The sequence below is a fragment of the Ambystoma mexicanum genome (assembly GCF_040938575.1).
Source record: "Ambystoma mexicanum isolate Mex_15411 chromosome 12 unlocalized genomic scaffold, UKY_AmexF1_1 Mex_chr12_unloc.1, whole genome shotgun sequence".
NCBI classification, from domain to species: domain Eukaryota; kingdom Metazoa; phylum Chordata; class Amphibia; order Caudata; family Ambystomatidae; genus Ambystoma; species Ambystoma mexicanum.
Genome location: NW_027182322.1, coordinates 12,382,075 through 12,394,103, shown reverse-complemented (window position 1 = coordinate 12,394,103; position 12,029 = coordinate 12,382,075). Strand labels below are relative to the sequence as shown.

The 12,029-nt window shown below is 36.0% G+C and overlaps 5 non-coding genes across 5 annotated transcripts; all 5 read right to left on the bottom strand.

The window, feature by feature from the left end:
• Positions 1 to 1,021: 1,021 nt before the first annotated feature.
• On the bottom strand, positions 1,022 to 1,111 carry TRNAR-UCU (transfer RNA arginine (anticodon UCU)). The gene is given in 2 exon segments: positions 1,022 to 1,057; positions 1,075 to 1,111. It is a non-coding gene; the product is annotated as a tRNA-Arg (tRNA).
• A 677-nt stretch (positions 1,112 to 1,788) lies between these two features.
• On the bottom strand, positions 1,789 to 1,878 carry TRNAR-UCU (transfer RNA arginine (anticodon UCU)). Its single transcript is given in 2 exon segments — positions 1,789 to 1,824; positions 1,842 to 1,878. It is a non-coding gene; the product is annotated as a tRNA-Arg (tRNA).
• A 676-nt stretch (positions 1,879 to 2,554) lies between these two features.
• Positions 2,555 to 2,644, bottom strand: TRNAR-UCU (transfer RNA arginine (anticodon UCU)). Its single transcript is given in 2 exon segments — positions 2,555 to 2,590; positions 2,608 to 2,644. It is a non-coding gene; the product is annotated as a tRNA-Arg (tRNA).
• A 2,207-nt stretch (positions 2,645 to 4,851) lies between these two features.
• TRNAR-UCU (transfer RNA arginine (anticodon UCU)) lies at positions 4,852 to 4,941 on the bottom strand. The gene is given in 2 exon segments: positions 4,852 to 4,887; positions 4,905 to 4,941. It is a non-coding gene; the product is annotated as a tRNA-Arg (tRNA).
• A 1,448-nt stretch (positions 4,942 to 6,389) lies between these two features.
• On the bottom strand, positions 6,390 to 6,479 carry TRNAR-UCU (transfer RNA arginine (anticodon UCU)). Its single transcript is given in 2 exon segments — positions 6,390 to 6,425; positions 6,443 to 6,479. It is a non-coding gene; the product is annotated as a tRNA-Arg (tRNA).
• Between the last annotated feature and the right edge of the window lie 5,550 nt (positions 6,480 to 12,029).

The window sequence follows — 12,029 nt, the reverse complement described above, 5'->3', positions numbered from 1 at the left end:
TACAGCTATTATAAAGACAATGTTTCTGAAGGAAGGATACATTAGGAAAGTGCAAAGTTTCTGGCAGTGATGTTGTATTGCTTATGAGCAATATGTTCCTGTTGCAATGGAAGGCAGACTGCTTTTGATTCAGTTGCATGCTGTATTAGATACATAGGTTCAACTTGGGTCAAATACTAAGATTAAAGCATCGGCCAAAAATAAACATTCCTCACATGCATAATGTTCCTTGTTTGAATTAGAAAGTAAAAAATGCGATTCTGGTGGGATTCGAACCCACAACCTTTGAATGACTTTGCCAATTTACTTAGAAGTCCAACGCGCTATCCATTGCGCCACAGAGCCAGACAAAAATCAACTTGCGTAAATTAAGGGATGATCGAAGTTTTGTCAATCCAGTGTTTACTTCACATCATATTATCAAGCCTTCTGGGATACAAGAAAAAATAATTGTTTTCTCAAACATAAAATGTCTGTAGAAGAATCACACTTCTGGGTGAAACCTTGAACTACACCTTTGTTCCTTTAGGGATAAATTCAGAGAATAGGGTATTACTGTATTTTCTTGCAAACTGAATACGTTTGGACAACAATTTCATACCTTAATAGAAAAGAACTGGATAAAAAGTGCAGCCATAGAATTGGTTAACAATACAAAAACACAAAGAGAATATACCATAAATAGCTTTGAAAGAAGATTTTACTTTATATGTCGCTAGAAACAAATGTCTGAGTGTAGGGTGTCGTGTTTTTGGTCTATCTCATTTACAGCTATTATAAAGACAATGTTTCTGAAGGAAGGATACATTAGGAAAGTGCAAAGTTTCTGGCAGTGATGTTGTATTGCTTATGAGCAATATGTTCCTGTTGCAATGGAAGGCAGACTGCTTTTGATTCAGTTGCATGCTGTATTAGATACATAGGTTCAACTTGGGTCAAATACTAAGATTAAAGCATCGGCCAAAAATAAACATTCCTCACATGCATAATGTTCCTTGTTTGAATAAGAAAGTAAAAAATGCAACTCTGGTGGGATTCGAACCCACAACCTTTGAATGACTTTGCCAATTCACTTAGAAGTCCAACGCGCTATCCATTGCGCCACAGAGCCAGATGACAATCAACTTGCGTACATCAGGGGATGATCGAGGTTTTGTCAATCCAGTGTTTACTTCACATCATATTATCAAGCCTTCTGGGATACATGAAAGAATGATTGTTTTCTGAAACATAAAATGTCTGTAGCAAGAATCACAGTTCAGGGCGAAACCTTGAACTGCACCTTTGTTCGCTTGGGGAGAAATTCAGAGAATAGGGTATTACAGTATTTTCTTGCCAAGTGAATTGGTTTGGACAACAATTCCATACCTTAATAAAAAAGAACTGGATAAAAAGTGCAGACATACAATTGGTTAACAATACAAAAACACAAAGAGAATATACCATAAATAGTTTTGAAAGAATATTTTACTTTATATGTCGCTAGAAACAAATGTCTGAGTGTAGGGTGTCGTGTTTTTGGTCCATCTCATTTACAGCTATTATAAAGACAATGTTTCTGAAGGAAGGATACATTAGGAAAGTGCAAAGTTTTTGGCAGTGATGTTGTATTCCTTATGAGCAATATGTTCCTGTTGCAATGGAAGGCAGACTGCTTTTGATTCAGTTGCATGCTGTATTAGATACATTGGTTCAACTTGGGTCAAATACTAAGATTAAAGCATCGGCCAAAAATAAACATTCCTCACATGCATAATGTTCCTTGTTTGAATAAGAAAGTAAAAAATACGACTCTGGTGGGATTCGAACCCACAACCTTTGAATGACTTTGCCAATTCACTTAGAAGTCCAATGCGCTATCCATTGCGCCACAGAGCCAGGTGAAAATCAACTTGCGTACATTAAGGGATGATCGAAGTTTTGTCAATCCAGTGTTTACTTCACATCATATTATCAAGCCTTCTGGGATACAAGAAAGAATAATTGTTTTCTGAAACATAAAATGTCTGTAGAAGAATCACACTTCTGGGTGAAACCTTGAACTACACCTTTGTTCCTTTAGGGATAAATTCGGAGAATAGGGTATTACTGTACTTTCTTGCAAACTGAATACGTTGGGACAACAATTCCATACCTTAATAAAAAAGAACTGGATAAAAAGTGCAGCCATACAATTGGTTAACAATACAAAAACACAAAGAGAATATACCATAAATAGCTTTGAAAGAAGATTTTACTTTATATGTCGCTAGAAACAAATGTCTGAGTGTAGGGTGTCGTGTTTTTGGTCTATCTCATTTACAGCTATTATAAAGACAATGTTTCTGAAGGAAGGATACATTAGGAAAGTGCAAAGTTTCTGGCAGTGATGTTGTATTGCTTATGAGCAATATGTTCCTGTTGCAATGGAAGGCAGACTGCTTTTGATTCAGTTGCATGCTGTATTAGATACATAGGTTCAACTTGGGTCAAATACTAAGATTAAAGCATCGGCCAAAAATAAACATTCCTCACATGCATAATGTTCCTTGTTTGAAAAAGAAAGTAAAAAATGCGACTCTGGTGGGATTCGAACCCACAACCTTTGAATGACTTTGCCAATTCACTTAGAAGTCCAACGCGCTATCCATTGCGCCACAGAGCCAGATGACAATCAACTTGCGTACATCAGGGGATGATCGAGGTTTTGTCAATCCAGTGTTTACTTCACATCATATTATCAAGCCTTCTGGGATACAAGAAAGAATAATTGTTTTCTGAAACATAAAATGTCTGTAGAAGAATCACACTTCTGGGTGAAACCTTGAACTACACCTTTGTTCCTTTAGGGATAAATTCGGAGAATAGGGTATTACTGTATTTTCTTGCAAACTGAATACGTTTGGACAACAATTCCATACCTTAATAAAAAAGAACTGGATAAAAAGTGCAGCCATACAATTGGTTAACAATACAAAAACACAAAGAGAATATACCATAAATAGCTTTGAAAGAAGATTTTACTTTATATGTCGCTAGAAACAAATGTCTGAGTGTAGGGTGTCGTGTTTTGGTCTATCTCATTTACAGCTATTATAAAGACAATGTTTCTGAAGGAAGGATACATTAGAAAAGTGCCAAGTTTCTGGCAGTGATGTTGTATTGCTTATGAGCAATATGTTCCTGTTGCAATGGAAGGCAGACTGCTTTTGATTCAGTTGCATGCTGTATTAGATACATAGGTTCAACTTGGGTCAAATACTAAGATTAAAGCATCGGCCAAAAATAAACATTCCTCACATGCATAATGTTCCTTGTTTGAATTAGAAAGTAAAAAATGCGACTCTGGTGGGATTCGAGCCCACAACCTTTGAATGACTTTGCCAATTCACTTAGAAGTCCAACGCGCTATCCATTGCGCCACAGAGCCAGATGAAAATCAACTTGCGTACATTAAGGGGTGATCGAAGTTTTGTCAATCCAGTGTTTACTTCACATCATATTATCAAGCCTTCTGGGATACAAGAAAGAATAATTGTTTTCTGAAACATAAAATGTCTGTAGAAGAATCACACTTCTGGGTGAAACCTTGAACTACACCTTTGTTCCTTTAGGGATAAATTCGGAGAATAGGGTATTACTGTATTTTCTTGCAAACTGAATACGTTTGGACAACAATTCCATACCTTAATAAAAAAGAACTGGATAAAAAGTGCAGCCATACAATTGGTTAACAATACAAAAACACAAAGAGAATATACCATAAATAGCTTTGAAAGAAGATTTTACTTTATATGTCGCTAGAAAAAAATGTCTGAGTGTAGGGTGTTGTGTTTTTGGTCTATCTCATTTACAGCTATTATAAAGACAATGTTTCTGAAGGAAGGATACATTAGGAAAGTGCAAAGTTTCTGGCAGTGATGTTGTATTGCTTATGAGCAATATGTTCCTGTTGCAATGGAAGGCAGACTGCTTTTGATTCAGTTGCATGCTGTATTAGATACATAGGTTCAACTTGGGTCAAATACTAAGATTAAAGCATCGGCCAAAAATAAACATTCCTCACATGCATAATGTTCCTTGTTTGAATTAGAAAGTAAAAAATGCGACTCTGGTGGGATTCGAGCCCACAACCTTTGAATGACTTTGCAAATTCACTTAGAAGTCCAACGCGCTATCCATTGCGCCACAGAGCCAGATGAAAATCAACTTGCGTACATTAAGGGGTGATCGAAGTTTTGTCAATCCAGTGTTTACTTCACATCATATTATCAAGCCTTCTGGGATACAAGAAAGAATAATTGTTTTCTGAAAAATAAAATGTCTGTAGAAGAATCACACTTCTGGGTGCAACCTTGAACTACACCTTTGTTCCTTTAGGGATAAATTCGGAGAATAGGGTATTACTGTATTTTCTTGCAAACTGAATACGTTTGGACAACAATTCCATACCTTAATAAAAAAGAACTGGATAAAAAGTGCAGCCATACAATTGGTTAACAATACAAAAACACAAAGAGAATATACCATAAATAGCTTTGAAAGAAGATTTTACTTTATATGTCGCTAGAAACAAATGTCTGAGTGTAGGGTGTCGTGTTTTTGGTCTATCTCATTTACAGCTATTATAAAGACAATGTTTCTGAAGGAAGGATACATTAGGAAAGTGCAAAGTTTCTGGCAGTGATGTTGTATTGCTTATGAGCAATATGTTCCTGTTGCAATGGAAGGCAGACTGCTTTTGATTCAGTTGCATGCTGTATTAGATACATAGGTTCAACTTGGGTCAAATACTAAGATTAAAGCATCGGCCAAAAATAAACATTCCTCACATGCATAATGTTCCTTGTTTGAATAAGAAAGTAAAAAATGCGACTCTGGTGGGATTCGAACCCACAACCTTTGAATGACTTTGCCAATTCACTTAGAAGTCCAACGCGCTATCCATTGCGCCACAGAGCCAGATGACAATCAACTTGCGTACATCAGGGGATGATCGAGGTTTTGTCAATCCAGTGTTTACTTCACATCATATTATCAAGCCTTCTGGGATACAAGAAAGAATAATTGTTTTCTGAAAAATAAAATGTCTGTAGAAGAATCACACTTCTGGGTGAAACCTTGAACTACACCTTTGTTCCTTTAGGGATAAATTCGGAGAATAGGGTATTACTGTATTTTCTTGCAAACTGATACGTTTGGACAACAATTCCATACCTTAATAAAAAAGAACAAAAGAACTGGATAAAAAGTGCAGCCATACAATTGGTTAACAATACAAAAACACAAAGAGAATATACCATAAATAGTTTTGAAAGAATATTTTACTTTATATGTCGCTAGAAACAAATGTCTGAGTGTAGGGTGTTGTGTTTTTGGTCTGTCTCATTTACAGCTATTATAAAGACAATGTTTCTGAAGGAAGGATACATTAGGAAAGTGCAAAGTTTCTGGCAGTGATGTTGTATTGCTTATGAGCAATATGTTCCTGTTGCAATGGAAGGCAGACTGCTTTTGATTCAGTTGCATGCTGTATTAGATACATAGGTTCAACTTGGGTCAAATACTAAGATTAAAGCATCGGCCAAAAAAGACATTCCTCACATGCATAATGTTCCTTGTTTGAATAAGAAAGTAAAAAATGCGACTCTGGTGGGATTCAAACCCACAACCTTTGAATGACTTTGCAAATTCACTTAGAAGTCCAACGCGCTATCCATTGCGCCACAGAGGGAGATAAAAATCCACTTGCGTACAGTAAGGGATGATCGACGTTTTGTCAATCCAGTGTTTACTTCACATCATATTATCAAGCCTTCTGGGATACAAGAAAGAATAATTGTTTTCCGAAACATAAAATGTCTGTAGAAGAATCACACTTCTGGGTGAAACCTTGAACTACACCTTTGTTCCTTTAGGGATAAATTCGGAGAATAGGGTATTACTGTTTTTTCTTGCAAACTGAATACGTTTGGACAACAATTCCATACCTTAATAAAAAAGAACTGGATAAAAAGTGCAGCCATACAATTGGTTAACAATACAAAAACACAAAGAGAATATACCATAAATAGCTTTGAAAGAAGATTTTACTTTATATGTCGCTAGAAACAAATGTCTGAGTGTAGGGTGTCGTGTTTTTGGTCTATCTCATTTACAGCTATTATAAAGACAATGTTTCTGAAGGAAGGATACATTAGGAAAGTGCAAAGTTTCTGGCAGTGATGTTGTATTGCTTATGAGCAATATGTTCCTGTTGCAATGGAAGGCAGACTGCTTTTGATTCAGTTGCATGCTGTATTAGATACATTGGTTCAACTTGGGTCAAATACTAAGATTAAAGCATCGGCCAAAAATAAACATTCCTCACATGCATAATGTTCCTTGTTTGAATAAGAAAGTAAAAAATACGACTCTGGTGGGATTCGAACCCACAACCTTTGAATGACTTTGCCAATTCACTTAGAAGTCCAACGCGCTATCCATTGCGCCACAGAGCCAGATGAAAATCAACTTGCGTACATTAAGGGATGATCGAAGTTTTGTCAATCCAGTGTTTACTTCACATCATATTATCAAGCCTTCTGGGATACAAGAAAGAATAATTGTTTTCGGAAACATAAAATGTCTGTAGAAGAATCACACTTCTGGGTGAAACCTTGAACTACACCTTTGTTCCTTTAGGGATAAATTCGGAGAATAGGGTATTACAGTATTTTCTTGCCAAGTGAATTGGTTTGGACAACATTTCCATACCTTAATAAAAAAGAACTGGATAAAAAGTGCAGACATACAATTGGTTAACAATACAAAAACACAAAGAGAATATACCATAAATAGCTTTGAAAGAAGATTTTACTTTATATGTCGCTAGAAACAAATGTCTGAGCGTAGGGTGTCGTGTTTTGGTCTATCTCATTTACAGCTATTATAAAGACAATGTTTCTGAAGGAAGGATACATTAGAAAAGTGCCAAGTTTCTGGTAGTGATGTTGTATTGCTTATGAGCAATATGTTCCTGTTGCAATGGAAGGCAGACTGCTTTTGATTCAGTTGCATGCTGTATTAGATACATAGGTTCAACTTGGATCAAATACTAAGATTAAAGCATCGGCCAAAAATAAACATTCCTCACATGCATAATGTTCCTTGTTTGAATAAGAAAGTAAAAAATGCGACTCTGGTGGGATTCGAACCCACAAACTTTGAATGACTTTGCCAATTCACTTAGAAGTCCAACGCGCTATCCATTGCACCACAGAGCCAGATGAAAATCAAGTTGCGTACATTAAGGGATGATCGAAGTTTTGTCAATCCAGTGTTTACTTCACATCATATTATCAAGCCTTCTGGGATACAAGAAAGAATAATTGTTTTCTGAAACATAAAATGTCTGTAGAAGAATCACACTTCTGGGTGAAACATTGAACTACACCTTTGTTCCTTTAGGGATAAATTCGGAGAATAGGGTATTACAGTATTTTCTTGCAAACTGAATACGTTTGGACAACAATTCCATACCTTAATAAAAAAGAACTGGATAAAAAGTGCAGACATACAATTGGTTAACAATACAAAAACACAAAGAGAATATACCATAAATAGCTTTGAAAGAAGATTTTACTTTATATGTCGCTAGAAACAAATGTCTGAGCGTAGGGTGTCGTGTTTTGGTCTATCTCATTTACAGCTATTATAAAGACAATGTTTCTGAAGGAAGGATACATTAGAAAAGTGCCAAGTTTCTGGTAGTGATGTTGTATTGCTTATGAGCAATATGTTCCTGTTGCAATGGAAGGCAGACTGCTTTTGATTCAGTTGCATGCTGTATTAGATACATAGGTTCAACTTGGGTCAAATACTAAGATTAAAGCATCGGCCAAAAATAAACATTCCTCACATGCACAATGTTCCTTGTTTGAATAAGAAAGTAAAAAATGCAACTCTGGTGGTATTCAAACCCACAACCTTTGAATGACTTTGCCAATTCACTTAGAAGTCCAACGCGCTATCCATTCCGCCACAGATCCAGATGAAAATTAACTTGCGTACATTAAGGGATGATCGAAGTTTTGTCAATCCAGTGTTTACTTCACATCATATTATCAAGCATTCTGGGATACAAGAAAGAATAATTGTTTTCTGAAACATAAAATGTCTGTAGAAGAATCACACTTCTGGCTGAAACCTTGAACTACACCTTTGTTCCTTTAGGGATAAATTCGGAGAATAGGGTATTACTGTATTTTCTTGCAAACTGAATACGTTTGGACAACATTTCCATACCTTAATAAAAAAGAACTGGATAAAAAGTGCAGACATGCAATTGGTTAACAATACAAAAACACAAAGAGAATATACCATAAATAGCTTTGAAAGAAGATTTTACTTTATATGTCGCTAGAAACAAATGTCTGAGTGTAGGGTGTCATGTTTTTGGTCTATCTCATTTACAGCTATTATAAAGACAATGTTTCTGAAGGAAGGATACATTAGGAAAGTGCAAAGTTTCTGGCAGTGATGTTGTATTGCTTATGAGCAATATGTTCCTGTTGCCATGGAAGGCAGACTGCTTTTGATTCAGTTGCATGCTGTATTAGATACATAGGTTCAACTTGGGTGAAATACTAAGATTAAAGCATCGGCCAAAAATAAACATTCCTCACATGCATAATGTTCCTTATTTGAATAAGAAAGTAAAAAATGTGACTCTGGTTGGATTCTAACCCACAACCTTTGAATGACTTTGCCAATTCACTTAGAAGTCCAACGCGCTATCCATTGCGCCACAGAGCCAGATGAAAATCCACTTGCATACAGTAAGGGATGATCGAAGTTTTGTCAATCCAGTGTTTACTTCACATCACATTATCAAGCCTTCTGGGATACATGAAAGGATGATTGTTTTCTGAAACATTAAATGTCTGTAGCAAGAATCACAGTTCGGGGTGAAACCTTGAACTGCACCTTTGTTCCTTTAGGGATAAATTCGGAGAATAGGGTATTACTGTATTTTCTTGCAAACTGAATACGTTTGGACAACATTTCCATACCTTAATAAAAAAGAACTGGATAAAAAGTGCAGACATGCAATTGGTTAACAATACAAAAACACAAAGAGAATATACCATAAATAGCTTTGAAAGAAGATTTTACTTTATATGTCGCTAGAAACAAATGTCTGAGTGTAGGGTGTCGTGTTTTTGGTCTATCTCATTTACAGCTATTATAAAGACAATGTTTCTGAAGGAAGGATACATTAGGAAAGTGCAAAGTTTCTGGCAGTGATGTTGTATTGCTTATGAGCAATATGTTCCTGTTGCCATGGAAGGCAGACTGCTTTTGATTCAGTTGCATGCTGTATTAGATACATAGGTTCAACTTGGGTGAAATACTAAGATTAAAGCATCGGCCAAAAATAAACATTCCTCACATGCATAATGTTCCTTATTTGAATAAGAAAGTAAAAAATGTGACTCTGGTTGGATTCTAACCCACAACCTTTGAATGACTTTGCCAATTCACTTAGAAGTCCAACGCGCTATCCATTGCGCCACAGAGCCAGACAAAAATCAACTTGCGTAAATTAAGGGATGATCGAAGTTTTGTCAATCCAGTGTTTACTTCACATCATATTATCAAGCCTTCTGGGATACAAGAAAGAATAATTGTTTTCTGAAACATAAAATGTCTGTAGAAGAATCACACTTCTGGGTGAAACCTTGAACTACACCTTTGTTCCTTTAGGGATAAATTCGGAGAATAGGGTATTACTGTATTTTCTTGCAAACTGAATACGTTTGGACAACAATTTCATACCTTAATAGAAAAGAACTGGATAAAAAGTGCAGCCATACAATTGGTTAACAATACAAAAACACAAAGAGAATATACCATAAATAGCTTTGAAAGAAGATTTTACTTTATATGTCGCTAGAAACAAATGTCTGAGTGTAGGGTGTCGTGTTTTTGGTCTATCTCATTTACAGCTATTATAAAGACAATGTTTCTGAAGGAAGGATACATTAGGAAAGTGCAAAGTTTCTGGCAGTGATGTTGTATTGCTTATGAGCAATATGTTCCTGTTGCAATGGAAGGCAGACTGCTTTTGATTCAGTTGCATGCTGTATTAGATACATAGGTTCAACTTGGGTCAAATACTAAGATTAAAGCATCGGCCAAAAATAAACATTCCTCACATGCATAATGTTCCTTGTTTGAATTAGAAAGTAAAAAATGCGATTCTGGTGGGATTCGAACCCACAACCTTTGAATGATTTTGCCAATTCACTTAGAAGTCCAACGCGCTATCCATTGCGCCACAGAGCCAGACAAAAATCAACTTGCGTAAATTAAGGGATGATCGAAGTTTTGTCAATCCAGTGTTTACTTCACATCATATTATCAAGCCTTCTGGGATACAAGAAAGAATAATTGTTTTCTGAAACATAAAATGTCTGTAGAAGAATCACACTTCTGGGTGAAACCTTGAACTACACCTTTGTTCCTTTAGGGATAAATTCGGAGAATAGGGTATTACTGTATTTTCTTGCAAACTGAATACGTTTGGACAACAATTTCATACCTTAATAGAAAAGAACTGGATAAAAAGTGCAGCCATACAATTGGTTAACAATACAAAAACACAAAGAGAATATACCATAAATAGCTTTGAAAGAAGATTTTACTTTATATGTCGCTAGAAACAAATGTCTGAGTGTAGGGTGTCGTGTTTTTGGTCTATCTCATTTACAGCTATTATAAAGACAATGTTTCTGAAGGAAGGATACATTAGGAAAGTGCAAAGTTTCTGGCAGTGATGTTGTATTGCTTATGAGCAATATGTTCCTGTTGCAATGGAAGGCAGACTGCTTTTGATTCAGTTGCATGCTGTATTAGATACATAGGTTCAACTTGGGTCAAATACTAAGATTAAAGCATCGGCCAAAAATAGACATTCCTCACATGCATAATGTTCCTTGTTTGAATAAGAAAGTAAAAAATGCGACTCTGGTGGGATTCAAACCCACAACCTTTGAATGACTTTGCAAATTCACTTAGAAGTCCAACGCGCTATCCATTGCTCCACAGAGCCAGATAAAAATCCACTTGCGTACAGTAAGGGATGATCGAAGTTTTGTCAATCCAATGTTTACTTCACATCATATTATCAAGCCTTCTGGGATACATGAAAGAATGATTGTTTTCTGAAACATGAAATGTCTGTAGCAAGAATCACACTTCTGTGTGAAACCTTGAACTGCACCTTTGTTCGCTTGGGGAGAAATTCAGAGAATAGGGTATAACAGTATTTTCTTGCCAACTGAATACGTTTGGACAACAATTCCATACCTTAATAAAAAAGAACTGGATAAAAAGTGCAGCCATACAATTGGTTAACAATACAAAAACACAAAGAGAATATACCATAAATAGCTTTGAAAGAAGATTTTACTTTATATGTCGCTAGAAACAAATGTCTGAGTGTAGGGTGTCGTGTTTTTGGTCTATCTCATTTACAGCTATTATAAAGACAATGTTTCTGAAGGAAGGATACATTAGGAAAGTGCAAAGTTTTTGGCAGTGATGTTGTATTCCTTATGAGCAATATGTTCCTGTTGCAATGGAAGGCAGACTGCTTTTGATTCAGTTGCATGCTGTATTAGATACATAGGTTCAACTTGGGTGAAATACTAAGATTAAAGCATCGGCCAAAAATAAACATTCCTCACATGCATAATGTTCCTTATTTGAATAAGAAAGTAAAAAATGCGACTCTGGTTGGATTCGAACCCACAACCTTTGAATGACTTTGCCAATTCACTTAGAAGTCCAACGCGCTATCCATTGCGCCACAGAGCCAGATGAAAATCCACTTGCATACAGTAAGGGATGATCGAAGTTTTGTCAATCCAGTGTTTACTTCACATCACATTATCAAGCCTTCTGGGATACATGAAAGAATGATTGTTTTCTGAAACATTAAATGTCTGTAGCAAGAATCACAGTTCGGGGTGAAACCTTGAACTGCACCTTTGTTCGCTTGGGGA